This window comes from Arctopsyche grandis, chromosome 10 (assembly GCF_051622035.1).
Source record: "Arctopsyche grandis isolate Sample6627 chromosome 10, ASM5162203v2, whole genome shotgun sequence".
NCBI classification, from domain to species: Eukaryota; Metazoa; Arthropoda; class Insecta; order Trichoptera; family Hydropsychidae; genus Arctopsyche; species Arctopsyche grandis.
Window position 1 is genome coordinate 15,070,982 of NC_135364.1, and position 25,579 is coordinate 15,096,560.

At 33.0% G+C, this 25,579-nt stretch overlaps 1 protein-coding gene across 1 annotated transcript in view; it reads left to right on the forward strand.

Annotated features, from left to right (window-relative positions):
- Positions 1-379: 379 nt before the first annotated feature.
- LOC143918172 (uncharacterized) overlaps positions 380-25,579 on the forward strand; it is an 87,786-nt gene continuing 62,586 nt past the window's right edge. Inside the window, exon 1 of the mRNA XM_077439919.1 lies at positions 380-755. The gene's annotated coding sequence lies outside the window, so the exon portion shown is untranslated. The remainder of the gene's footprint in view (positions 756-25,579) is intronic.

A 25,579-nucleotide genomic window follows, 5' to 3' on the forward strand; every position in this document is an offset into this window, starting at 1 on the left:
ACGGCAATCCCACCATTATCTTCAGATTTGTCTCAGCGACATTCCTAGAAAGAGCTTAACTTTTTTTGCTCTCCCATAAGCCCCAACGTAACTCGCGTCTATTTACCTGTCCGGTAATTGAGAGGACATGCCATTGTTGCCCACTTTTTATATACGACTGGTGCAGAGGTGGCTTGTTGATTCGGTCTCCAGGCACTCGACGACAACGTTGACGACAAGCTGAAAAATCAACAAACAGTTTTAAAATGGCCGTTCGTTTATCAAAGTTTGGTCAAGTCAAATGAAGACGAGTCATGAAGACGTGATGGGCGAGTTACCAAATAGCACGCACTTCCCCTTTAGTGTGAACACTGCTTTGTGCAAGTATGGAACGAGATTCATTCGGCTCGCGACCGTTGTATGGTGAGCACGTTTCGTACGAACGACCGTGAACACACACACAAGACACACGTCAAGAAACAAAACAAAAACGAGTGCAATTGCAACAAAGTGCAGTGAAATAATTACACACTTCAATCTAACAACTGTGATCGCGTCACGTCGTCTCAACACGAACCGAATAAAATAAAAAGTGCATCGAAAAAAATAAAAGAATCGAATTTCAAATTTGAAAAATATACATATACGACGTGTGTTTAGTCGTTGGTGTTTTGTGTGTTCGATTGGTTTCATAAATTTTTTGGTGATCGGTGATTGGATTTTCTAAAGATTTCTTCTCGAAAGTGAAACACGATGATGTGCTGAATTTCAGAAAAGTGAGTCCAACAATTTCATATAATAAATTTTTCTTTCATAAATTTTAAAATAAATGAATTTAAACGAACTTTAAACATAGACACATTTTATTATTAATTAAATATAAAATCATTATTGATTTTTAATTGATTAATTCGTTCATATAAAACGCCTATGCGCTGAATAAACAACTGACGCAACACAAACACGGTTGGCTTTGAACGTCAAAGGGTTATACAATAACACTCTTACCATAACATTGCTTTTACTATTCAATAAAATAAACAATTGAATTGATATACAACATGAAAATATTGACACGTGTTTGAATGTTTATAGATAATAATGATCAATTCAGTATTTTAACTCGTTATACTATTAAAGTCATGCAGTATGTGTTTAGTGTTCATAAAATATATATTTGCTTGCCATAAATTCAAATATTCATTAAGATGCCTCTATGTACGTGATAAAATACTTAATTATTTTTATGAATTTGTTTTGATATATTAAAATCCGTTTTGTTTACGTGAACGCAATTTGTATGTACGTACGCGTTGACTCTACGTCATTCACGGTTCGTAACTGTCGAAAATAATAAACATTTTTATTATTTAATGATAGCGTATTTTATACGAAGTATTTGGTAACATAATTGAATTAAAAAAATAAGCTTTCGTTGGAATGTGTGCGCAAAAAAAAATATTTACACTGACGTGATTGAAACTCGGTAGCAATTTAAATGCAATCAAAATCGTATCGTATCGTTACACGTTTTTATCATTGTCGAAATTCGTGCAACCACTTTGGTGCCTTCTATGTATATTTTGCAATGCTTTAATCGTTGCACCATTCATCCGATAGGCTATTGCGATAATTATTAAGCTTCGGGTTAAGATTTGTTAATGCAAAATGATGGTAAAAAAAAATATATGTATATAAATAAAATTACTCTACGCGATATGCAACAACCTGTCGGCAAATTGCAACAATACTTGTTCGCGACATGTGTGTGTATGTCGCGATCTGACCAGATTATTATAATGGGACTGGCAACAGGTTTTTACGCCATTTCTACAATAAGCCGCCATTAATCTGGCGAACGATAATGCAAATTTAGACCGTAAACTCTTTCGGTCATTATTATACGCATACATTTTGTTCGCGCCAGCTTATTCGTACATTTAATCGATTCGGTTAAATGAAATAGTTGCGAAAATTTTACATGTGTTTTTCTCAAAGTGTCGTAAATTTAACATGCGTATTATTATAATATATACCTACATACGTATTGTGAGGGTGGATTTTTTCCTCTCGTTTTCTCGTCCTTCTTTAGGATGGGTTACATCGTATGAATTTGTAAACCGGAATAACAAACGAGGGAAATCCGAAAATGGCGTCGCAATGATATTTCCTTCGTCTTTCATAAACGTTATTATTCGACTTTCCCCAGCGTGAAATTGTAAGAAAAAGGGTCGACAATAAAAATAAATTATATTATGACCTGGGGGGGGATGTTTTCGGCCGAAATGAAGGGATCCTTTGAAGAAGAAGTCATCTTGAAAGTTGACGGAAAATTTTGATTCCATTATGAACTGACTGGAAAAAAGTTACATATTTTTATTCTTATATATTATACTTGTGAAACGGAAAAGTTCGGCGATTTAGAATAACATTCTATAATAATACAATATGAAGAGTTCTTTATGGATCCTTTTATGGATAAGTTCTTTGTGGCTATTTCGTTTAGCTTCTTTCGAATCAGTTTGAGTTTATCTATTTCTGTCTTTCATAATTTATACTAGTGTATTTTTGGCTTTCGTCTCAATTTCATTTTATGGGTTGCTATGTTATTCAAATTATACATCAATTACGCATAATCTTAATGTAAAGCATACAAAATAAAGTTTTATTCACAGAAACAAATAATAATAAAACTAATAAATATACCATAAAAAAACTAATAAATATAAAACTGCATAAAATGATCAATAACATTACAATAAAATTACCTATTTGTAAGAGGAAAGCGATATAAAATTATCAGTAAGCGTTACCTAACTATCGTTATTATAATTAAATTCGTAGTAATAATAAAAATAAAAAAATAACATACAATTATGCGGGTAACTGATTTCAAAAATTTAGTCAAAATTTTTTCATTCAATTTTTTGTATATTTTTGATATTTGCTATAATTTTTTTGTATATTTTTGATATTTGCTATATATTATTTTATGTATAATACTTGACAATATCATACCAAATTTGAATATGTAAATCCCACATACTTCTTACGGTTAGATTTTGAGTTATTTAGGACGTATTGTACAATTATACTATAAATGCATCCACACGCACATTGACGCATCGTAAATAGCCAATTATGTAACATATTTTTGGGGATTTACAAGTATTGTGATTATTTTACGACTCTCCGAGTTCCTTTACATATGTTGTATAATATTATATATACCTTGACTGTTTGTGCTTTTTTTCCATAATTTCTTTTAGTAACGATGCGGCTACATTTTGTAGTAATTGTAAAAATTAGCGCCATAATTTTTCTTAATGAATTTGTTAGCCGAAAACTTCGTTTTTCCGTGTCAAGGATGGAGATATTAATTGGTGGGTATTCAATTATTTTCGTTGATAATATTTTCAACGGGGACCGTATTTAATAAAACGCGGAAATTAAATTAAATTGGGCCAAAGCTACCCTTGCCGCGGATTCGTAATGCGGGCCCATTACGACACGGGAGCCCATTCGCCATCATTTCACGTACTTTTTCATGCCCTATTAAATTATATATTTCTTCCCTCTTCGGAAAAAAATGGCCTCTTTTCACTTTATTTTTTGACGTCACAGTCGCGCAAGTGGACCGACCATTTACTATAATACCGCGCCCGCTTCTATTTCCGAAACAGCCTTCTCGCTCGAATATTATAATTCATTATTTAAAATTTAATTCCCGCCAAAGCTAAAATATGCGTCTCCGCGGCTGCCCTCTTTGTGCGGTTTGCTCCGTTTTAATTGGGACGAATTTTGTAATTGTTCGTTTGAGGGTGCGACCTCACTCCAGAAGGCAAATGTTTACGCTGAGGTCTCCCTTCTTAGAATATGAGTTGATTTATATTTATAATTGTCATCAACAGTACGTAAATACAATTATTTATGTCTGCCATGTGAAATGTACACGTACATACATATGTACTTTTTGTACAATTTCAAAAGAGGATACGTTATACAAGCGTGTATAATTTTATAACAATCGCATTCAATTTAATTTATTTCCTAGTAGGTAGTTATTCCTTTCTGTGCAAAATTAATTGCATTTAGGTATTGATCTTCTGCATTGGAGCATTGTTTGCTTTCCAATGGATGTCAAATTCAGCTGGAATCGACTCGTATTTCATTAAGGGCTGAATATAGGGGGAGTTTTGGGGTTCAAATCCTATCTTTCCCATGTACAGTAATAAGCTACATAGGGATTAAGTTCGTTTCCTAGTCAAACAATAAACGGACTTTAATGGGATATTGCGACTATTTAAAAATAATGATGTTTACACATATCTACATATATAGTATATGTACGTACATACATATATGGTCGATTTCTATTTAAGATATTTGTCATTTTGGAGTAAATTTAGTTCAAATATATAAGAACCAATTTTAAATGTCATAAAGAAAGTCCATAAATGTAAACAAACACTTCCATTTCCATTCCCATCATTTATCACAATGACATTTTAAGCCAATATATGTATGTATGTACCAAACAATCTCTGCTTTAATTCACCACTCGCGCATTGTATAGCAAATATGTGGCGATTAAGTCTAGGGTACATAAGGTTGATTTAAATGGCGCAATGAATGAGGCTTGATTATACAAATTGAATGGGTCCGGATCAAACATACATTGCCCTTATTGTTGGCACTTTGTGTGAATCGGTTTCGTGGTACAAAAGGGTGCCCTTTCCCTACTACCGTGAACAAGCACATACACTCGCACGTTGGAAACCAATGAAGTGTATCTCCCCCTCGTAAAAATCAATCGATTTCACTTCGTTTTGCGGTCAGCAACACCCGAGTATACTTAATTCCGAAGGTGGTACCAATCTATCACAGCTCGTCCGTAAAGCAAGTTTCTGAGTATGTACATTATGTAGTATGTCTCTCTGTGGAAATAATGTGATGATTTTTTTGAATAAAATATCATAGATGCGGAGTGTTTCCATCAAGTTATTTTCGATTCGATCTCCTCGTCTGCTGAAAGCAGTACCTACATAATGCAAAAAGAATATCTATCATCCCGGAATGTCTCTTGTACCAAGTCAATCGTAAAAGAGGGGAGACACTGACTGGGATGTATGAGAGATGAAAAACGAATGAAATGATTTATGTATTCATACACACATATACATATACGTGTATCCATTCAAAACATCCCAAAGGAGATGATCTCTCATTGTGTTTCTCGAAACTGTGCATCGCATACCGAAGTCTTGTGTTATTATATAATATATGAGAAGCGTCCTTTTTATTATTTATGCAAATATAATCCGCTGCAACCCAAACTATCTTTCAAATTTGTTTTGGTTAAAATTTAACCGTATTTTTTTCTCGAGTGTCGCATTATTATAATGTTATATTAAATCTATCTATACTATTTGAAAAAAAATGTGAAATTTCAAAAGCCCCTCAAGCCATAATGCATTTACTGTTGGCATATTAGGCGTGGGCCAGTTACAGGATAGGCGAGTCTACTATCAATACCAAGCGCGAATGTACGAAACTTAACCGGCCGTTCTGCAATGGGCAGTGTTTCTCAAACTTGTCCAATGCCAATAATAATTACGTATGTATGTGTATGTACGAACACGTCTGATGAAAAACGTCAAGACATTTGCAAACGGAAGGTCTGATCTTCGACCCTAACCTTTGTATCTTCATAAACCTACTTTGCTTATTTATTTTAAGGTGTGTTTTATGTACATATATGTAAAACGCAACTGTAGTTTTATTATGCACGTCGTATTAACATATGTACAAAGGTTTGAGTCGTATACGTCTAAAGTACATTCATATGTATTATTTTGAAGTAATTTAAAAATTTTAATTCATTTTATATGAAATTCATCAGTCTTGACATTATATTATACTACAGTATTTATTTAAAACGATTCAAGCAAAATGGATTATGTTGAAAAAAAAACATGTGATGAGAAAATTGCAATGTTGATGGGCACATTTTAATTAAAAATGTTTTGCTTTTATTTTCACGCTAATCTTTCATATTAAAATTGTATGCTTTTTGCAATGCCTACGCTCATATTAAATTCCATTATTATGCTGATATGTGATGTTTTTAGAAGTCCGTATTTAGAATTCATTTTATACCAAAGCTGCTCTTACGAAAAATTTAAACTTAATTGAATTTTTTCGCATACTTAAATATTCGTTTAAATTTGATGCATTATTTAGGGCATGCCTAAACTTTCTACACACAATTATGATAATCACAACGATTTTGTATCGCAACCTCGATATTTATAGCATTATGATGTACTTACGCAATGATTGCAAACATTTTATTTAACAGTAATTAAAATTTGTTCAATGATAATTCACTTGATTGTCCGAATCATTGCATATTACTTTTGTCATTATCAGTTCATTTATTATTAGTTCTACATATTAGCTGTTATATTAGAAAGTGGCGGAAATCTAATGTTCACTTCCAAAAGCACTATATATATTTGACAATTCACAAAATGTTATCACTTTTAATTCGATATTTCCAGAATCTCGTCCATATTTTTAAATATTTTAATTATATTTAATTATTTTCAAGATATTTCTCAAGAAAAGTGGGCTTATGCCACTTGCCAATAGAACGCTGTTGACTATATATTTTATTATGATATTAATGTTAAAAAATTATGTTATCTGAAATCGTTTGCGATAGTCTCCAACTAGAACGTAAAAGCAAATTTCAGTAGGCCGGATATGATATAGCAATTGAACGTTGACACTGAAACCTCCGAAATGACTTTTGGCATTCGTCGACCATTAGGCACGAGTGCTTTACCCGAAATTTGCAAATCCTCAAAGTGAAACTTCGTCTCTCGGTATTTAATTAAACGTTTCAGAAGTGCTGCTTCTCCTCCATCACCATCAATCCACATACATAAAACTTCGTATGCTCAATTAATATAATATTGCTCAACGCGTTTCAAAATATTAATTTATATAACGTCTACGTGTTATTTATTATATATGTATGTATGTACGTCTGTAGGAAACAAGCGGCTGGCAAAAATTTTTAGAATCACTGCACTTATCGTATTATTATTACTATTGGTCTCTACTCTTAAACTTTCTCCTCGAGTAAGCAGCGTTATCCATTACTTACTGAGTCTGGATCATTTCTATCATTCTTCTGACCGCTCTGTCGTACTGGAAGTGGATCTCAGATTCAGCTTCCGTTCTACTGAACCAGCTGAGAATCAGAGCTCACTCGTGTTGTTTCTCTATATAACATAAAAGTACATATGTATGTATAATACGCATTCGTAATCGTACCGGTGTGTTTGCTTCGACGAGATCATTATTGAGCTCTTCTTCTTATTGTGTTTGTTTTTTTTTCTTCACTTTTTGGCTGTGCAGATTTAGAAGCTCGCGGTAGTTCGAACCAGATTAACGCTTTATGGCTTAATAATTATTTTTTTAGTATTCCGTGTGGGTGTTCAATGGCCGTTTGTTGATTTTTTTATGCTCGTAGGTACTGTAGAAATTCAATCGGTTGATTTATCGCGTTATTTCCTTGCTTACTTAGCGCCATAAATCATTTCGCAAAAGTTTGCGGTACTCCTTAACATATTTGCCGTTTTCGTATTGTGGCTTGTCATAAGGTGTAAAACCTTTGACACCCCACGCGATTCATAAATCGAACAATGAATTTGCAATAACGTATTCCTCTTTTCGTGTAGGTATGGAAATACATAGTTGTTTGAGAATGAAGCAATAGTTGTATGCAATGTGTTTATCTTATTATTAGTGGAATAATTAAGACTTTACAAGGTCGTTTTATAATGCTTTGTTAGTACTAGTTGTACAAATTTTAGGCTGGGTTTTCTTTTTGTACATATAAACCGGTAAATATTTATTTATTTTTATTTTAAGTTTGGACCATTGTAGCATTATAATGGTCAAAAAATACAGAGATGATAAAAAAATATATACCTACATATAGAGACAAGAAATATATTTATACATAATCAAGAAAAATAAAGTCTTATAACAAAAACATTAGTATAATAGCAGAAAAAGTAAAAATATCAAATAACAAAATACATCGTGGGGAATATCTTGCATCTTCAGCCAGCACCAATACATATAAGAACCAACCGCAAATACAAAACCCTGCGAGACCCAAATGGAAGTGATCAAAATTCCATTCATACATCACATCCAATTATGAAAATAATTATGAACGCAGGCTACCAGCTTAAGATAATCTCCGATAGCCTACGCTTACAGAGGTTGAGATATAGCCTACGATATCACATTCAGGTACAGCAGCAACGGTTTCAATAAGAAGTCGCATAGCTCTTGGAATAGGAGCCATCCGATAAAGAAATGTGCGGGCAGGAGGTACTACCATCAAATGATAATGTCTACCACGCACATAGTTATTAGGGATATAAATTATGTTCCAGCAACGACGGGCATGACGTATTGCAACGTAGAAGCTGAAAAACAAAACGAATTAATGAGAAGTTTATCCGAAGTTTAAAGGAATTATACCCAAGCATGCCCAAAAGGAAAGGAGTAGGGTAGAGATATGGGTAATACTCTAGATTACATTACATATGTATGTTATCGCATTATACATTATAAATATTGACTTTGCTATAGAAAACTTGACACAAAACATTATGATCCTGTTTCATATGTCCTCGTCAACGTATGTAAATGTATGTATGTATATGTACATACATATGTTGTTATTTTGCTGAGACTTGTTTCGTTTTTTGTTCCTTGGTGTAGTTCAAGCGTTGGACTTGTTCTATTTCTAGACAGTCGGTTAAAATTGTGCTGAAAATCTTTCAGTGTTTTATTTTAGTCTACGATACATTTTAGCGTACATGAAAAGTGTCTCTACTTTTGAGAACAATGAACTCATAAATTGAAAATTCATGCCACGAATTTAAATAACGTTATTTATAAAACATTTAATTTATCTTTTGTTGGTTTTGCATATTACAAAACTGTTAGCAGGACTATTATTCTTAATCGAAAATATTCTAAGTACATAGTTTTTTCCAATCGATAATAGCAATCATATATTATAGTAATTGAGGATATATTACATACATACATATATACCTCAATATTTTCGTTTATTAACTGTATGATCCCTTAGAAGACAACACGAAATCAGTCAAAAATACTGTTATATAACAGTAAAGCTTGAAATTGATAATACATCTTGCATTATATTTGGATAATTGCTGGAAAAATAATGTTGTGTCATTCAAGACACGCTTACCTGTCATTGCTATCTTTCGGCCATCATGTACTTAGATTCGGGATTACTATCTAGATTCATTGGCTATTTCATCGATTTCTCCTCATCACAGATTTGTAAAACGTAGAAAACCACCATTCTGGTATCACTGCGAATTATTACTGTCTGAATTTCGTCAATAATATTTACGTGAAGATGCTGATATGATAATATTTTTACTTTTTAAATATTATAATTAATGGATAAATACAAATATATGTATGTAATTATAAACGTAAGAAGATTAAAGCTGCAGAAAATTGTTAATAAATACGTACATATACTGTTAGTACCTAATATAGCATTAATGATTTATATGTACATATTTCGTATATAATTCGTATTTGAACGGTAGAGCCTCTATTGCGGTATTGAGCTCTCATATTCAGATATCTCAGCTGGCCTTTTGATTAATCCAGATTATATTCAATTCAACATCAAATGGTAAAAATAAATTACGACACGCATAAAGGGAATTGGTTGATGAAAGAACTCGTCGAATAAATAATTAGCACTTTCATATATGTATTTCACCTGCGATGTAATGAATACATTCACACGTTGTCTCTGTGAATGAAGATTGCGTCATCGGTCAATATTCAAATTCATCGCCGTTAACACTTCACGGGTCGAGGACGTTATTCATTTTCGATTGAAGCCCAATTGCTCGCTGTAAAGTGTTTTATCGATAAATAATATATCTGTCAACTGCGAGGTGGAAGCGGATATGTGTTTAGATCTCGCGGACGAGATTAATCATTTACGCATAGATTTCGTCGACGTGATATCCTGTATTATTATCATTTGCGTGTGTAATAATTTCTTGTGAAGTTCAAATGTATTTTGTATAAAATGGGCCGGTCTTGCGATGGTTGAACGAGGTTCTCTTAAATGTACCGTTTACGATTTTACGTTAGGCGATAAGTAATCTCGGCGATTTCGTTTCGTAACGCCGATTATAATTAAGATATTTACCATATGCAACAATTTAAATGCATTTTCCTCACTGATTGCCAAGCTTTTCCGTACATAGTCGTGTGAAATTTATTATAGAACCAAATCGATTGAAATTTGAATACATATGAATTGAAATCCATACAATGATATCATGTACCTACTATTTACATATTTTTTTATGGAATTTAATTATATTTATATTTGATATAAAATTATATTGCAATATTTTTGCACGAAATCCAATGAACTTGACAAAAATGGAGTGGATAAACGACGTGGTTATCTATAAGTAGTGTTGATAATAACTGCATTTTATTTTTTTTTTGATTTTTAAATGCTTTTTATTATTACGAAATTATGTTCACAATACATCTTATATCTATTTTAATAGCTACTGATCTACTGATCATTTTCTATTTTACAATTTTAATTTAATTTGGTTAGTAATTACAGTATTATATTATTCTAATGTTAATCTAAAGCATAATAGGAAAAAGAGCTCAAAAACCTATTTACAATCCTTATAAATGTTCATAATACATCTAATACATAATATTAATTAAAGACTATCTAAAGTCGATGACCTAAAGCAGATTATGTTTAGGTAATCTGTGTTTATACCTGAAGGGTATAGACATTTTGTTGTAATCACCGAGACTCTTCACAAGTGTGTTAGTATGGTTATTAGTGATTCTTTCATAGAATCTACTGGTTAGTTTGTTAGTAATGTCTGTAACAAACGGAATATTATATATAGCATGCAGTTTTTTCAGGTTAGTATATATGGGTGTATTATAAATTATTTTAAGGGATTTATTTTGTATTACTTGGAGCTTGGAAAGGTTAGTATTCGAGGCGTTATTCCATACAGGTGAAGCATAGGTTAATAATGGTAATATGAGCGCGCGATATAATTTTATTTTATTTAGCGTTGATAAAGAACTATGGCGATTAAATATTGGATATATTGAGGATATACCCCGCATCGCCTTGCATTTCGCTGCCTCAATGTGAGGTGCCCATCTCATTCTTTTATCAAACGTTACTCCTAAATATTTTATTACTGACTGCCATTTCAGACTTTCTCCAGAGGGGATTTTCAGATCTGAACTTGGCTTATGTTTTCTAACACTAAAGAATATGGCGTCTGTTTTGGTTTGATTAATTTGAATTTTCCACTTAGTGAAGTGTTCAGTCATTGTTTTAATTGCAAATTCAAGATTTTTAAGAATAGTGTCTGGTTTTTTGCTACTTGTGAAGCAAGCTGTATCATCTGCATATAGGGCTATGTGACAGTTTTTTGGAATAGGTATGTCATTTATATATATGGAGAACAAGAGTGGGCCAAGCAAGCTCCCCTGCGGAACGCCAGCTGCGATTATTTTTGGAGACGATAATTCATTATTTACGCTAACCACTAGCTTTCTACGAGTTAAGTACGATTTGATGATGAGAATTAGGTAGTTTGGTATTTTGTTAATAAGGAGCTTATGAATGAGTCCATCGTGCCAAACCGTGTCGAAGGCCTTTTCTATGTCGAGACATACCATTCCGGTACTTCTCTTCATATTAAAGTTCTTCGTCACGTGTTCAGTTAGTCTTGTTAGTTGTTGGGTCGTGGAATGTCCAGTGCGAAATCCAAATTGTTCATTTATTAATTTCTTATTTACGACTTTAAGTAAACGTGTGTAGATTATTTTTTCCAGAATTTTTGAAAGCGTGCAAAGTAAGCTAATGGGTCGATAATTGGCCGGGTTTTTTGAGCTTTTATCGGGCTTAAGTATGGGAATTACGTTGGCTGTTTTCCAGTATTCTGGGAAATACCCGGTGAGTAAACATGCGTTGAATATTTTAGATAGTGAGACTAAAGCTTTAAATGGAAGTTGTTTGATTGTGATGTTATCTATTGAATCTCGCCCAGGTGCCTTTTTATTTTTTAAATTACGTATTATATTTTGGATTTCACACGGATGCACCAATTTTATATTTTTAGTACTGTTAGTGGGAGTTTTTGTGATGATTTTAATGGACCGGTTGACTTTATTATGCGTTGGTATGTGATTGTAATGTTGTGTGAGTGTGTGATGTTTTTGGAAGGATTTTGATAATAGTTCTGCTTTGTCGCAATCACGCGTCACTGAGATTCCTGCATCATCTAATGGAGGAATCGAGTTTTTTGTCCTGCGAATCGCTTTAGCTAATTTCCATAGAGAGCCATCAACTGAGCTCAATTTTTCTAATTTTTTAGACCAAGCTTCATTTTTGATTTCTTTGATTCTAATTTTAATTTGATATGTGAGCTTATTAATTAATGTTTTTAATGCTGGATTTTTTGATGTTTGCCAAATTTTACGGAGTTTATTTTTACTTTTAATTAGATTTGCAACAAAGTCAGTTATCTCTAATTTGTGTTCAATGTATTGTGTCTTAGGTATGTGAAGGTGTTTGGATCGAGTTATTGATTCCGTTAGGTGTTTTATGGAGCTGTCGATTTCGGTTTTGTTTGTGAGTGTGGTAGAAGTTAGAATGGTTTGGTCATTTATGTACGACTTGAACTCTCGCCAGTTAGCTCTCCCGTAATCCCAACTATGCTTGATGATTTCCTCGGGTTTCCCGTCGATTGAGAAGATTATCGGGAGATGATCAGACGACAGGGTTTGAAGGGCATTTGGTGTCGATATTTTTGGGCAGTTCTTGACGAGGACAAGATCTAGTGTGGATGGTTGTGAGTTATTTGTGGGATAGTGTGTGTATGTATCCGGATGAAGTAAGATTGTATCTGTTAGTTGAATGTATTTATAAAGAGTTGTGCCTTGTAGGTCAGTGTTTACGCAACTCCATAACGGATGTTTGGCATTAAAGTCACCAGCTACCACTACCGAACTACCAATGTTAAATATTTTGTTAAGATCGGATGCCAATAATCGTTTTTGGGGAGGATTGTAAGCGGATGCTACTATGTGACGGGTGTTGTTAATTGTTAGTTCGATGGCGGTTAGTTCTAAATTTTTTAGTGGCGGAGTTATTACGCGATAATGTTTAATTGACGATTTTATAAAAATGGCAACTCCCCCTCCATGCTGTTCTCGGTCTTCGCGATAGCAGTTAAAGTTAGGTAGGTTAATACGGATATGAGGTTTTAAGAAGGTCTCGGAGATTAAAACTATGTCAACACAGTACTCACCGATCGCCGACTCTAGTTCGTCAATCTTATTCTTAAGTCCACGAGCATTCCACGCTAGAATGTTCAGGCGCCTCCCGTTAATCAAAGACATCGAGATATTCGACAAGCATGAGTGCCAGCTCTAGTTTGTCGGTGCAACCGCTGGCCTTGGCACGAATCTCCTGGAGGATCTTCAACATCTTCGTCATAGACGCCATGGAAGTTAGGTCTGTTGTTGGTTGAATGTTGGGATTGGTTGGTTGGTGGGGTTTTTTAGGGATATTTGGGATATTTGGTGAAGGAGTTTTAATGGTCGGTAGCTTTGGGAAGTTATAATCGTTAACGACCGGGATATTTTGTGGCTGCACCACTGGGAGTTTCCAAGGGTTGGCTTTGATAATTGATGCTCGATTCTTCCTCGATTCCAGCATTTTCAGATAGCTCTGTCTTTTTGGACAGTCTTTGAAGTTAGCGGGGTGAGATCCTGAACAGCCTGAGCAGACAGCAGGGGTAACTATTCCTTGATTGCATTGTGCGGTGAGGTGAGTGCCGGCACATTTGACGCACTTGGCCTGCCGATTGCAGTTTTTCGCAGCGTGTCCATATTCTTGGCATCTGAAACATTGAGTAATATTTTGTGATTTACTAGTATATTTAACGACACTGACCTTTGTGTAACAGATGTACCGGATTTCTTTAATCTTCTTTGCCGATACCGATGGCTCGAAGAACACCAAGTATAGCTCGGTGGCGTTGCTCCTAGGCTCCTTCGTCTTCATCTGTATGACTTTGGTTACAGGGAATCCCTGTCTGATGATGTCATCTTTAATATCAGCTTCCGGCAATTTCGGCAAGCCACGTACGACACTTTTTATTTCCTTTTCCACATTTTATAAAATGTCTGGTAATGTTTGAAATGCGATTTCCAAAGTTTATTTCAAGATATCAAAATAATATGTCTGTACTCTCAAGCAAATATATGAGCCGTTATAATTGAAAGTGGCATAAGTCTACCTTTCTTCATTTCGAGAAATATCTCACAAAATATTAAATATAATGTTTTGCGTTTAACAATGTTTAAAAATAATCATAGCCTATAATACTTTTATTCTACTTTTCCGAGATTCTGGACACATCGAATAAAAAGTAGTTTGGAAAAAAACAATTTGTGAATTAAGTCAAACAGAAATAGTGTTTTTGAAACCGAAAATTGGACTTTCAAATATAACGGTTCATATATATGTATGTAGATATATTTATAAATATGTATATCACATTAGTATCAATAGATTTGAATCATTTTTAATTTTAAAACATTATTTTGAAACTGCTATGTATTAAGCTACTGTTTCCACATAATAAGGCATATTTTACAGTTTTGTTACTTTAACAATTGTATAACATATGATCAGACGCGAAATTTCCGTTCGTTTTAGAACTATTAAACTCAATTGTCACCTTTGAACATCGTTTTGTGCTTTTAGCTACCGATCTAGGCCACTTAACAGCGAACCATGCGAGCTAAATGGCACTTAAGTCTAAAGACATATTGTCTGATGGATTCTAAATATTGCGTATCATATCCAATTGTTGCAACAAACATCTGCTATAAGTTCATCTTCGTAGCCGGACACTTTACCGGTTGAATCAAGACGCTTTTTTCAGTTTCGTTTGCAGTTTAAAGGTTTATAAAGTAGCCTTTTTGTTAAACGCGTGTCGTTTGTGTACACATGTGTTGTACTTAAAAGCGTGTTGTTTCCATTCAATCAAAAGAATGTACACTTGTGTATACGGATGCGCCACTTTTGTAACATCCAAGAATTTGTGAGTGCAAACAAATCAAATATCTTTACGGTAAACATCGTCAATGCTTTTTTTTCATTTTTTTTTCGTCTTTTGCCTCCCAGTTCTTCGTTTATCTTTCGGTGAATTATCATTATCCTGATCTAAGCGTTCGAAATGATGTATGACAGGCGCGGACAGCGTCCTCATCATTTCGCTATAATGATCTATCAGACACGTCGTTATTTTTTCCCTCGGTAGATTTTCTTTCATTCTATCTGTTCGTCGGGTTAATCCGACTTTTGTAATACATATTTAATATGCCACCAGTATTTGTACGTATGATACATAGGTACATACATTCATACATACACAAGTTTGCTCGTGCATACGTGTTCAACATATACAAGCGTTGTTTGATAGTTAAATTTCTATGGGCAATCCGTACAATATGCAAGTGAAATATTTTGTGAAATATTGCGCAATATCTCTTCATTCGGTGTACCCGAAAAGGGAGATGATATCTCAGTTTATTCGCGATTTGTGTTGATTTATAGCGTACGATTTTTCTTGAGATCGCTGTGCAATGGATGAGTTGCGCCTTTTCGCTAATGGTGTATTTAGCGCCTCCACAAATCGGCAAGATTTGCAAATCGAGAAAAATTTAGACGCTTAAATTCATAATAAATATTATTTTTCCGTGTTTTATTATCCATTTTTTTCAATTATAATGTTTTACGTAATCACATAACCGCCCACTTGGATAAATAAACTACAGGATTATATGTAGACATAACTGACCAAGTAAAATACATAAATATTAAAAAAAAACTTGTTAGCTCAAAGTGGTATAATAATAAGTCAATATAATTGACTGAAAGTATTTTAATAAATAATATTTATTTTTGTAATATTCGTAGTAAAACCACTTAATTTTCGACTTAAAAGCATATCTGAATGGTTTAAAGATTATTAAATTTTTACACTTTTTGACCGTGAAATATTACATTATTTCACGGTCAAAAAGTAATTCAAATATGATTATACATATATGTATATGTATGTAATTATATTAATAACTTTAACTGATCATAAAATTTAATATTCATATTCATGTTCAGTAATTCCGAATTAAAAAAAGTAGTTTTTGTTTTCTATTCGTTAAGTTTTATTGTCGAATGTAATCATCAAACAAATAATGATCACTATTTGAATATTTGATTTACTTTTCATGTGGTAATTTAAATAAATATTTATATTTGCGTTTAATTAAAATTATTATGATTGTGAGCGAACATTTTTCAGGAAGGGAATTTACTTCTTAATTACGGAAATCGTTCTTCAGGCTGACTTATTATTATTATTTTTAATTAAATTTGATTAATGTGTCCATTTATTATTTTCCGCTGTGTACTTAAGCTAATGTAATTTGTTCTGAAAACTTCATGATTTAAATTAATTATACACAATTATATTATACATACGTACATACATATATCACAATGAAAAATCAAATATGAAATTGTGTGATTGCAAAAATGTAATTAAATCTCGAATATAAATTGTAACAGTTGATACGCAATACGATGATCAACATATTTTCACAATACGATTTAGTAATCATAATTTTTTCAATATTTATATACATGCTACATATGTATTCTTAGTTGTTTTTGATAGTACCTATCAGCATAAGATAACGCTAGACTAAACTTCTCATATATCTTACCTTATTTGTATCGTCGTACATGTATGATATTTCCATATCGTAATCGTGAATTGAGTGTTTCAGTTGGATTTCCGCAACTTAATTTTCCGTTCATCTCCTCGAACAAAGCAAACCTCTCGGATGCGTAGTACATGATTTAGATAGAACATCCAATGACGGGATGTTCACGTCCAGATCCAACATCAAAGATATCAAAACCAGTCGACAAGAGATGTACCTACTTGTCATCGAGGCGGGGGGGGGGGGCAATTTCATACATCCGTTCCTTGATCCGGGATTAGGGCTCTCTCGCATTATCCTATGCACTTCGAAAATGCAAATCACCACATGCATCCGCTCGCCATTGCATTGTTGTGTTCAAATTTGCATCACAGTTTCGGGGTACTGAATATGAGGTGTGATTGAAAAATTTTATGAATGAATTCCAGTACAAGCATTTATTAGTTATTCATCTTCAAGGATAGATTTAGTGTCACTCACATATTCCGTTTTCATCCACTCTTAACATCATATTTTTACCTGCTGTTATGCTGTGTATGCGTAAAAAGTAATTTATTGATTTATCAAATACAATATTTATATAAAATATTATAAGAAGCAGAAGTAATATGGTCATATCGAATCGAATGAGTATGTACAGTCCCATGACAGCGAATTACTAACACCATGCGGATTTTGCAAATTCTATGTTTAGAGCTATATATTGAAGAGTAGGTTCGTAAAATTAAAACAAAGATGTGTTTATAATGATTATACATAGTTTATTTACAATATTAATACAACATATATATATATTATTAATATTTTGTATGTCCACCCTTATTTCGGAGACACGATGCTATTCTTTTGGGCATACTCTCGATACAAGACGCAATGGTTGACTTTATCTCAGGATCTCCCTGCCACACAGAAATTATGTTTTGTTTTAGGATATTTTTATTGGTACATTGGAGCTTATTTAATTTCATTTTAAGGGTATGCCGGACATTTTCTTTAGGATTTAGATCGGGAGAATTACCGGGCCAGTGAAGGAGCGGTAAATTGTGGTTGGACATGATTTTTTTCACAATTTTGGCTTTATGGCAGGGTGCAAAAATATTGCATTAAGTGCAGGCGATCCCTTTTGTCAATTTTGTTTTGTATAGAGTGCAATAGGGTGTATCGCAATACCGTTATATATTGCGAAGCATTCATCATCCCTTCTACAAAATACAATGGCCCCCGACCTTCCGCTCTAATTGAGCCCCAAATCATGAGTGACAGCGGGTGTTTCACATTTTTTATGACACAGGACTCATTATACCGCTTGCCGACTCGCCTACGTACGTATTGGTGAGTCGGTGTCATCAATTGAATTGACGACTCGTCAGAGAAGTGAACCTTAAAAATGTTAAAAACATCGATTAATTCAATTCATTCAAAAAAAATTAGACAAATAATTTAATTTCAATTAAATTACCCCTTTCCAATCGTCGAGGGTGAAGTGGCGATGCTCATTAGCCAAATTGAGCCTGGCTTTCTTCATTTTTGGCGTCAAAAGCGTTTTTTTAAGTAGTTGTCTGCCATTCATCCCCGCGTCTGCGAAACGGCGTTGTATTGTCCGAGTCGATATTTCGGTTCCGCTCCCGTAAATTTGTCTGGATTTTTTTATTTGTGGCAAACCGATCCTTCTCAACAGTATTTATAATATATCGATCGACTCGAGGACCGTATTTTCGAGTGCCACAACAATTCTTACGCTTGGTGACCGTAGGATTTTCACCTCTTTTTAGTTGGGTGCTAATTTTATGCACACTGAAAACTCTAACCCCCTAATCTTTAGCAATATATCGTATAGAATACTTCCCAGTATTTAATAATGTGGAAATATTGGCGATTTTCTCCATAGATAAATCTTTATTTCTTCCCATCTAAAAAGGAAAGGGGTTTTTTTCACAAGCAATTTAAACAAATAATTAAGTCACATTTAAAAAATTTAAACACTTTAACTTACTTCAATGATATCGATAATATACAGGAAAGCAAAAATCTCTTCAAAACTAACTTTTCTCCCAGTGAAAGCACACGTCTACACCAAACGAATTTCAAAGCCAAACTGTGTATTTGCACTTGTTCGGTTTTTAAACTATTTGTATAAACACTACTCATCCTATCCTTCTCTAAATACATAGAATAGGATACAATGAATGGTCTACAAAAAAAACCAACCCAAAATGTTACTTAAGACGGCGCAGGTACACAAAATAGGGTAAATACGCGGGTGTTAGTAATTCGTTGTCATACGACTGTAAGTGATTCTTACTAATAAACAAATAGGACAAATATTCCAAAGGTTATAGTTTGATTACAATCGTTGTATTTGATTACATGTATGTATAATGTTTCTTTAATATTCGCTCATTACTCATTTGTTATTATGATAGTGGGTGCCTCTATCTGAATAATCTTAATCACAACTAAGACTATTCATCATCGATTAAATTTTTTTCCTGCTTATACATAACGATAGCAGCGATAAGATGTGTTCATAAAGTTTTAATTTCAATTCATTGCTCTGTATGCATATTTCGGGCGTTCGCCAAACTTTTTGACCGCACCTCGCACACGATAACTTCCCGACGAATGCATCATCGTCGGAACTGATGTCATTGGACAACACCTGTGCACAATTGCATATGCATCGTCGTACTGGCGAGATCGTGTGTGCATCTCTACTGCAACTGCAAGGCGGGCTAATTACTCCGTCGAGGCGGCCGGTCTCGTTTGTCGGGGAACCTGTATCGTTAAATTCTTCGTTGCCGACAAATCACTTTTATTTGCATTCTTCTCGGTGCGTATCTGCTGCTGATCTTATAGAAGGTATATACATAAGTATGTGTGTATGCTTTTATTCTTGTTTCGTCTCAGACTTCTCAGCTTTTGCGTCAGGTATAGTGTGTCTGTGTGTGCCAGAAGTGGCACCGACAAAGTCTCGTAAGTAAAGGATCGTCGATAGAAGATATTCTATTGCTCCAAGATGAACTTGTGCAATTGAATAATTATTACCGGTTATTCTGTATGTGTTTACAATTCATACATGGACATATAAGCTTGTAAACGTCCGTCAAACGTGACAGTCATTTGATTTGACTCTTTGATTAATTGCATATCATTCCTTTCTTGTCCTTTTCAGACCCTGTTTGCTTATTATTTTTGAATGTTTGTCTTTTTCGTCTTTCTTGTGACTTTCCATATTTTTTTTAAATTTTATTCGTAATCTGTAAACTACTTAAAATTTACCAAATTAGCAACAGTGTATTTGGACTCTTCAGTAGGAAGTTGAAGAAGCTCAATTCTAAATATTTTATTGATATTGTTTGAGTCTTATAATCCATTTTGACGATATGCTACTTTTCAGAATTTGTTGATTTTTCATGACATTGAAATGGCTACATCAAAATCTTCGTCGCATTTATATATTATATTATATTTTGTCATCTATATAATTTGAAAAAACTCACTACAACGACAGTAAGATATTCTCCAATTTTAAATATTTACATGTTAGAATGATTTTAAATTTAAACTTCAAAGTTTAGACTAAAAATTATACTTATTTTAAAATACAATAACTGACCCAAGTCCGTCCTTAAGATTTACTATGTAAACATTAACTGTAGATAGAAAAATATATATATCAACAGAAGCTTTTAACACTTATGTCATAGAGTTGTAACCTTTAATTGAATATGTAAATAGTACACAATAATACACAATATTTGAACTTTTTTAATTAAAAAATTAATGAATTTTTAGATTATTTACTAATTCGTTTTTTTTTTGTACACATTTAGCTAAATTAAGATAAATGAATAGAGCATTTGCCTTTATATTCCCACAAATTGAGCAAAATTAAGATAAATTGCTTATATTTATTTGAATAAAATCCCAAATAGATCACTGATCTAAATTCTAACAAAAAAAATAAAATTCCCATACTAGAAAAAAATCTGGTTTTGCCAAACGAGTGACCTCTTTTACCAGGCGCTCGTTAGCGACGAAAATTTCGCTCGCAAAAATCGTCTGTCGACAAATTAAATTAACCGATCGGCAATATAAATTAGTCGGCTAATTACGACGATTCGAATAATCGATCTAATTGATTTGCAACTATCGATGCGAGATTCGGAAGCTTTGAAATGAGCCGCCAACGCAGCATCGCGCTAAATGTTATATCAATCCAAACGGGTAATTAAAGCACCGCGAGCAGTTATAATATATGCGAGTACACTTTCAGTGCCACCTGTCTCCGTCGACAGCGGTTCAAACCGGAAGTGATAGACAAACTTGCCTAGAGCAAATTACTGCCTTTTCAGCCAAATAAAATTTATTTATGTAGGTGTGAAATTCATCGTCGAATATAAAAAATGCGCGATCACCTATTGCTAACTTTAAAGGTTAGGCAGTATAAATATATTTACATGAAAACAAATCCCACACAATGAGGAATCGTCTTGAGAAATTTTTCTATGACTAGTGGGTCGTCGTTTCGTAAACGTTGAGAAATCCATCGCCCATGTTAACTTAAAGGGAATATTTTCATTTCGCACTGACGATATGACTATATACATTGTCTATTCGTTCAATTAAAACGGTCGTAACGTATCGTTTCCTTTCGTTTATGCGATCCGATTAAGATTGTGAAGAAGCTGTGAAATATTTCCATATCAATCTTATTGATAGGTCTCCCCTCCCTGTTCGAGCTTTTAATTAAACGATGACGGCCTTTCTAGTAAGGCCCTGGGCTTTATTAGATTTATGTAATATGTATATATTGATGTGCGAATGTATGTATGTAGGTAATCTACGAGATTCGCAAACATTCGATATATGATGAGTTCCTTAATATAGTGAATTTATTGGTTCGGTTTTTTTATTTATATAATCCAGGAGTGGTATTCTTGCTGTATGTATGTATTTGTTGTGATATTTTGGCGTTATTTTTATCCTCGAGGGATTATAGTGTGAATCCAGGTGGAATGATTTCAAGTGCGCAATTATCCCCTTACGATATGAAGTAATTTTCAAATATTAATTAATTGAAAAATCGAAATTTAGATGAAAATTAATATTATTTCTTAATTATGTTGTATTTTTAATAAATATATATATATATATATATATATATATATATATATATATATATATACATATATATATATATATATATATATATATATATATATATATATATATATATATATATATATATATATATATATATATATATATATTTATTTATATATGTATATATATATATATATATATATATATATATGTATGTACATATGTATCTGTATAATTTATTTGGTCTTCGTGGAGCTTGGTGTTATGTATGTATGTATAATGGACATTTTATGCACGTACGTAGTAAAAAATTGTTCCATGAGTTTTTGAATAGATATTTGATAATAATCTTAATTTTATTGTTTTTAGTTAGCATAAAATTTTTGAAAAAAATCATCAAGAAGTGCTTCAGTGATTTTGCACCACTTTTTAATCTTCTAAAAAAAGAAATCGACATATAAATAATAAACCGCAATCTGTCATTGTGACGAATCGACTAATGCAAAATAAAATAATCTACTCATTATCTACATATGTATGCACTGTCATATATTTTTTTAAAGTAGGAGATATCATATAGTTTTTATCATTAACTGTGAATATTTATGTATGTATGTATGCATGATTATTTTTTCCCCTTCGATTATTCGCATCCAATTAAAATATTATCATTAGTCTCGTTTGATTTGTTATTTATCACTGTTATCTAAGCTGACCTAAGCGCCACTGATGATAATCTATATAAAATTTTGATCAAACAATAGCAACGGTTCGTTAACTGGGAACAATAAGGCCATTTTCGAGCGAAAGTTTAGATTCGTGTGTGTGGTTATTTACGAGTAATTTCCGAAATATGAAACACAACATAGGGAATCACAGTATAATAAATATTTTCTGTTGTTTAGATTATTATCTCATTGAATTTACGTCTCGACAGACGGATTCGCATGCGACAGCTGAATGTAAAGTTTAACATGGAAAATCTGCCAACGTACGCATACATTTGTAGGTATCTATGAAATTCAAATGCGAAAACGTCAAGCGAATTTATTTGTTTTATTTAAATGCAGAAACAATGTGAATATTTTTCGTTTATTGTTTCGCATTTAAAAAAGGACGATAAATTGTTATAAAAGACTGTAAACGAGTTTGTTTTGATAATAACGCCTCTAACGTTACCGAACCTTATTATGTTAAACTCGCCTTTTACGGCGCGCTTATAAATGTTTTACGAATACAAATTGTCGGTTTGTGGTTTCGGATTTGAATGCGAGAATCGGACCACAGTCTTTCAAGGGTTTGCTTTTTTATTTAAGTATATGTATTTGTTTTTTTTTTCTTATTTTCCTGGTCTCATTTTGGACCCCGCGTGCCGTCTTTCGTTCATAAGCAAACTAGAACGAAAAGCTTTTGCATAATACACGCGTTGTGTTTATGGTCTTGTTTGTTCCACGAATTTCATTTATACGATTTCGCACTCTACAATGTAGATAGACAATACACCCCTATAAAAAATAATAGCTCAATTAGATCCTATCGTATTTGCTGAATTGATAAATACACCCTCAAAATACTCGACTCGTTTTATTGGATTATTACTATTACTTTGATTCGTTAAATTATAAAAAATGTATAAACATCATGATATTATTAGTCCATTTGTATACTGCCCATTTCTCAATATTAATATGAAAATATCGTTGAATATTCAGCCCCATCCGTCTTTGATTTGTTGAACTGTCAATTTATTTTTTCAACCCTGAGAATAATCGAAACGTCCGTAAATAATCATCTCGTGGCCCCATTTTGTATTTAGATCAATGCTGTATTTGTGACGAAAAGTTTGCTTTTATTAAATTTGGCCTTATTTTTTCCCAGTCCCTTTTCTCTGGAGGTTCGGTGAATATTTTCGTACGAATATATATTACCTTTTTTTCCGTTTGCGGTTTTTCCCATCTCCGGCCAACGTAGGGTTAATATACGAACTACAACGTGAAAAAGTGAACTAAGTCTGAAATTATCAAAAGCTTGATATAACGTTTAAATACGTGGAATGTTGGTGAATATGAATCATAAAAACTTATTTTTAAATTAGGATGTAATTTTGATTTTTAGGACTTAAGAATAGGGCTTAGTTCATTATTGTGCTAAATTATTAAGCTACCTATGAAAGGAAAGGGAGTCGACGAACCTAACGTACGCTAACGCTTTGACGAAAACACGAGAAACTTTTGCTTTCAACTTTGAAAGTAAAATGAGATTGAAAGCTCACATCGAAAATATTCTCGCTTTTATAAAACAAGTTTTTCCATTGCGATATTTTTTCCTCTCCAAAAGTAAATTACGCCCGCAGTATGCGGCCGTTCCTCAAACGATGGCTCGAGTGAAATACGTATTTACACACATGTATTTAAAATAGATCGGCCTCTGAAGTACATCGATAATATCTCGCTAGAGGGTTGAACCGAGCTAAAAAGGTATCGCAAATACATATGTATATACCTATGTATGTATGTATGTATGTATATATTAGCAAATATGTATAATACAAAACCGCACACGTCGCTATAGCTCATCATGCGCGAAGATGACATGAGATCTAGATAAATATTGCAGTTTAATTGCACATATGTATGTTGGTCGATATGAAACTGGTCTATGCTGTTCCTGTTTAATGCTTGCTATCAATATTGATAATTACAACCCCGACAACTGTAGAGGAAAGCCGCTATTAATTTTCGCAAACATTTGACATTCGGCTTTATGGATTGCGATTATGGGTTTCCTGAATGGAAAAGGAATTAATGTGGTCGCGTCATAAATCATTTTCTCCCGTGTGAAAATGGAGCTATTATTAGTTTTCTTTTAACGGGAGATTTATTAAGGACCGTCTCCACTTGACGTACTCCTATTTAAATCATTCGTTGTAATTAATCATGGAAGATATACATACATATATATGTATGTATATAACTTGTCGGACTTCGCAGGGTTAATCGACGCTTAGCCTCATTAAGTAATTCAGATTATAGTGTTGAGTTATTGAGAATTTGTTGAAACAAAGTAGCCACATAATATATAATTGATTTATCACGCACGATTAGTTCGGATTTTCGCATGATCACAAAACTTCGTCTATTGTTACTACGTACATAGATAAAGTAAAAATTATTAAACTTATGTAGGTACATTAAAATTATACAGATTTTATACAATTTGTATTTTCTGTCCTTTTGATGAACTAATAAAAATGTATTGCGTATAATATGAATGAAAATCGCAAAATATAGGATTCAAGAGATCTTTGAAATACGATAAGAATAGGAAAATTGTCAATTATGTACATCAAAATCAAAAAAGGTATTAATTAACTGATCATAATTTCGACAAGCTGAAAACCTTGCATTTTTCTTGTTTGTTTTTGTTTTAAATATCAGTAAACATATGTATGTAATTTTCGAATAGATTAAGTTTAGTTTTTATATTCCTAATCCGACGCTGATATTTAAATGCAAATTGAATTTCATACATA